General features: G+C 45.5%; 1 pseudogene; it reads right to left on the reverse strand.

Moving 5' to 3' along the window:
- LOC119329980 overlaps positions 1–2,242 on the reverse strand; it is a 4,728-nt pseudogene extending 2,486 nt beyond the window's left edge.
- Positions 2,243–5,720: the final 3,478 nt, after the last annotated feature.

The raw sequence follows: 5,720 nt of genomic DNA on the forward strand, positions 1-5,720 counted from the left end.
AATTTGTGTGGTATCTAATCTGTGTTTTATTGGAAAAAACGATGGTCAAAATTAACCATCAGAAAGCATGTGCGTCATTTAACTGTGGACAGGAGAGTACCGTCATGCAATTATGGACAGGGGAGTACTAACATTACATGAATGTGTTAAGTTCAATTACAATGGATTTAATTTAGATCTAAATTGCTATGTTACAAAATCATTACTCAATCTGCCAAGATATATAGAAGGCATGCATAGTTTAACCGTGCAAATTCAAGTTCTGCTGTAAGCATCTCTTGACATATTTTGTTTCCTATACAAAATCGCAATCATAGGAATGTTACATACCCAGCAGTATCAAATGTGCCACACAACCAGTACTGCACACAACTCCCACATTACTGGATTAAATAATTTGTCGGTGAACCAATACGAAAAAGAAGAAATCCATCGGAAATTTTGAACCCCTACATTTTAATTAGCATTAAAAGGTAAACACAAAATCCATATATGCCATTGTACTTCTAAGTACTATATGTTCCCAACTGAATACCTTGATATTTTTTCAACTTGGTTAAAATGACTACAACGATGACCCATACTCTCTCGTTCTTTCAGGGGGGATGAAATGGTCGAGCTATCCTCTAACGGTGCCGCCTCCATTGGCACTGCAAATACGCGTCACTCGTAGTGCCTGCCTACCTCCATTCTGACCGCAAATGTTGTGCCAGCGCTCCAGGGACAAGGATTATATTCCAGTCGAATGTGGAGGCTTATGAAGGACTATTGAAGAAATAGTGATGGATAAAAGATAAGAAATGATGTACTGCATGCCAAACGAGTGATAAGATAGAAACAGAAACTATTATGTACACTAAAATGGGCAAGGGCTTGGGTCCAATCAGGTATCCATATAAACAGATTATAATGAGGACTAGTGTCTCTAACACGCAAAATGGACTATAGCACCCATTTGTCCAAAAGTGGGATGTTTCAATATCCACCATCAATTCTCTAGGAAGTGTATGGAAATAAGGGTCACTTATTTAACTTTGTCCTACAACTTCGGTCTTAATTATCCTTCTTATGAGCTCAAAATTTTCATGGCCAATAGCCGAAACATGATTTAGCCTGTGCTCAACAGAAATTTCTATAACAATTAACAACTGCTTAAAATATGTTAAAACGTGCCAAAACATTCTCTATAAGGCGTCAGCCACAAGAGGAGCATCAAATGAATCACACAATTATCAGCATCCACTAGCTATACCATGCAATTCCATGAGTGACTATTTGAAGTACCTCTCGTGTGTGAGATGCTCTCGAAGCTTGCTGATGATGTCTTGCACCTCTTGCACCTCCTGAGTGCAGCAATGCTCTGTTCTCTTGAGCTTTGATTGTAGCCCAGTCAAGAGCCTTGCCATGTTTGGTCTCTGGGAAACCGACACAAATGCCTTACAATTGAATTGTCCACCAATCTTATCATACACCTGTTTGGCAAGTGTGGTTTTACCAAGACCTCCGAATCCCACAATAGAGACCACCTTGAGTTCTTGCTCACTATCTGTCAGCCAACGGACAAGCTCTTCCCTTGGGCCATCAATACCCACAAGGCAGGCTGCCTCTCTGTAGAGTGCCGGCATCCGAGGATCGACAGCCACAAGGTCAGAGCTAGAGTTACTGCTATCATCACGCTTGTACCTTTTGCGTCGATGATTCGTCTCTATGGCACGATCCTTGAGCTCTTGAATCTGGCTTGTAAACTGATAACGCACCCACAGGTTCTTGAGAAATTGAGTGACCTTCTCAATAAAACCTGCGTTGGCATTGACACTTCTAAGATTGAGAATGAAGTCATCAATGCAATCCTCCATGTCGTGGGCCATATCGCTGACATGGCCCTGCCAGTCCTTCGTCGAGGGATCGAGTTCATCCCTTGGCCCCAGCTCCTCGAGGCGAGCTTTCATGGCGCTGAGCTCATCCTCGAGGAACTGCACATGATGCTCCACCCCTTTGAGCTTCTGACACTCGTCGCCCAGTAGGTCGGCGAGTTTGCCGAGGAGGTTGTTGACGATTTCTGACATGTCGATCTTAGTCTCTCGCTTCTCTCTTGGCTGACTAGCTACGCTTGTGTGCTGCGACCGCGAGTAAGCGCGGCGGCGCTGGCGCACAGGGAGCGACGGATCTGCGGCCGGAGGTGGATTGAGCGGTGGTGGGGCAGGACGGGAGCGCGGGGTTGAGAATGTGGTGGCGGAGGAGAGTAGATGTGAATATGTGATGGGGATTTGGGGCCTCCGAGAGGGAAGATAAATAGTGAAGAGTGGAGAGTGGAGTCAAGGTGAAGCCGCGTTTCCGCGTCTGGGACAGGGAAATGGGAAGGAAACTCACGTCACTTTGCTATAGTTGTGTTAAGTAGCTGAGCTGGGCCGATCCTTTGCGTGCTTCTATGAAATTAACCTTCTTTTTCACCAGCCTTCTAATTAAGACACTGGTAGAAAAAGAGGCTTGCGTCCAGCCCCATTAGTCGCGAAACTGTAGGAACCGCGACTAATGAAGTCTTTAGTCGCGGTTCGGCAGACGAACCGCGACCAAAGGCTTGGGCCAGGGCGCTCGGTGGCCAGCTGGTGCACGTGAGGGGCTTTAGCCGCGGTTGGCCAGGCCAACCGCGACTAAAGGTGCCCAAAGGCCTTTAGTCGCGGTTGGCCTGGCCAACCGCGACTAAAGCTCCTCCCCTATATATACCAGTTCAGCGCACTCACTTAGCCATTTGGTGCCACTTCTCTTCACAAGGGGGTGTAAGTTTGCTTTTGGTTCCTCTTATGCACACAAGGTGTTTGATGAAATGCCCAACAGCGTGAAACAAACATGATATGAAGTGTTGGAGCCACACTTGAGGTTCCTCCTCGATCGCGGTTAGCAACTTGAACCTTTCATGCATGTGTGTCATTGATAAAATATGCATGTGTGTTGTTCATTGTTTAATTTCTATTGTTTATAGCTAGTTACTTTAACAAATGCATGATGGTTAATTATATATTTTATATTATAATAATGCAGATGAATCGGCAATGGATGTACGGTAACCGACTCTCCCGCGAGTTCACTACGGGTTTGAAAGATTTCCTCGTAGTGGCTAATGCGAACAAGCAGAAGGGTTTTGTTATCTGTCCATGTGTTGACTGTAAGAATCAGAAGGGTTACTCTTCCTCAAGAGAAGTTCACCTGCACCTGCTTCGGCACGGTTTCATGCCAAGCTATAATTGTTGGACCAAGCATGGAGAAAGAGGGGTTATAATGGAAGAAGATGAAGAAGGGGGTGATTTCATCGATGAAAGCTATCTTGCTCATTTCGGTGATACTTTCATGGAGGATGCTGAAGGTGAAGGGGAAGGTGAAGGGGAAGGTGAAGGGGAAGGTGAAGGGGAAGGTGAAGGTGAAGGTGAAGAAGAGGCACGTGATGAGACCGTTGATGATCTTGGTCGGACCATTGCTGATGCACGGAGACGCTGCGAAACTGAAAAGGAGAGGGAGAATTTGGATCGCATGTTAGAGGATCACAGAAAGTCGTTGTACCCTGGATGCGATGATGGTCTGAAAAAGCTGGGCTGCACACTGGATTTGCTGAAATGGAAGGCACAGGCAGGTGTAGCTGACTCGGCATTTGAAAACTTGCTAAAAATGTTGAAGAATATGTTTCCAAAGAATAACGAGTTGCCCGCCAGTACGTACGAAGCAAAGAAGGTTGTCTGCCCTCTAGGTTTAGAGGTTCTGAAGATACATGCATGCATCAACGACTGCATCCTCTACCGCGGTGAATACGAGAATTTGAATGAATGCCCGGTATGCACTGCATTGCGTTATAAGATCAGAGGCGATGACCCTGGTGACGATGTTGAGGGCGAGAAACCCAGGAAGAGGGTTCCCGCCAAGGTGATGTGGTATGCTCCTATAATACCACGGTTGAAACGTCTGTTCAGGAACAAAGAGCATGCCAAGTTGTTGCGATGGCACAAAGAGGACCGTAAGTCGGACGGGGAGTTGAGACACACCGCAGATGGAACGCAATGGAGAAAGATCGACAGAGAGTTCAAAGATTTTGCAGCTGACGCAAGGAACATAAGATTTGGTCTAAGTACAGATGGCATGAATCCTTTTGGCGAGCAGAGCTCCAGCCATAGCATCTAGCCCGTGACTCTATGCATCTACAACCTTCCTCCTTGGTTGTGCATGAAGCGGAAGTTCATTATGATGCCAGTGCTCATCCAAGGTCCGAAGCAACCCGGCAACGACATCGATGTGTACCTAAGGCCATTAGTTGATGAACTTTTACAGCTGTGGGGCAGACCTGGTGTCCGTGTGTGGGATGAGCACAAAAAAGAGGAATTTAACCTACGAGCGTTGCTTTTCGTAACCATCAACGATTGGCCTGCTCTTAGTAACCTTTCGGGACTGTCAAATAAGGGATACAATGCATGCACGCACTGCTTACATGAGACTGAAAGTGTACATTTGCCAAATTGTAAGAAGAACGTGTACCTTGGGCATCGTCGATTTCTTCCGAAAATTCATCCAGTAAGAAAGAAAGGCAAGCATTACAACGGCAAGGCAGATCACCGGCCGAAGACTGCGGAACACACTGGTGCTGAGGTATTTGATATGGTCAAGGATTTGAAAGTCATCTTTGGAAAGGGTCCTGGCGGACAATCAGTTCCGAAGGGAGCTGACGGGCACGCAGCCATGTGGAAGAAGAAATCTATATTCTGGGAGCTAGAATATTGGAAAGTCCTAAAAGTCCGCTCTGCAATCGACGTGATGCACGTTACGAAGAATATTTGCGTGAACCTCCTAAACTTCTTGGGCGTGTATGGGAAGACAAATGATACAAAGGAAGCACGGCAGGACCAACAACGTTTGAAAGACCCTGATGACCGGCATCCGGAATGGTTTCAAGGTCGTGCCAGCTACGCTCTGACCAAAGAAGAGAAGGTCATCTTTTTTGAATGCCTGAGCAGTATGAAGGTCCCATCTGGATTCTCGTCCAATATAAAGGGAATAATAAACATGGCGGAGAAAAAGTTCCAAAACCTGAAGTCTCACGACTGCCACGTGATTATGACGCAATTGCTTCCGATTGCTTTGAGGGGGCTCCTGCCGGAAAATGTTCGAGTAGCCATTGTGAAGCTATGTGCATTCCTCAATGCAATCTCTCAGAAGGTAATCAATCCAGAAGATCTACCACGGTTACAGAACGATGTGATCCAATGTCTTGTCAGTTTCGAGTTGGTGTTCCCGCCATCCTTCTTCAATATTATGACGCACCTCTTGGTTCACCTAGTCGAAGAGATTTTCATTCTCGGTCCTGTATTTCTACACAATATGTTCCCCTTCGAGAGGTTCATGGGAGTATTAAAGAAATATGTTCGTAACCGTGCTAGGCCAGAAGGAAGCATCGCCAAGTGAACACCGACCCAAGCATTAAGTTAAATGATGAGGATGCTCCATGGATACGGCACAATCGTAAGCAAGCAGGGACACAAGGGAAGAAATGATGTGTAATAATTTATTGTACCAAACTTTGTTGAATGGATCATGTGAATTATATTACCCGTGATGTGTTTGGTGTCCATTTTCGAATGATTCGAGATACCACTGATGATACATGAAATTTGGAGTGATTTAGTCATACTCCTGCCTAGGCGTATAAAATTTTGAATTGAATTAGTTTTATTTTTCTGAAT

This window comes from Triticum dicoccoides, chromosome 7A, assembly GCF_002162155.2.
Source record: "Triticum dicoccoides isolate Atlit2015 ecotype Zavitan chromosome 7A, WEW_v2.0, whole genome shotgun sequence".
Taxonomy (NCBI): Eukaryota; Viridiplantae; Streptophyta; class Magnoliopsida; order Poales; family Poaceae; genus Triticum; species Triticum dicoccoides.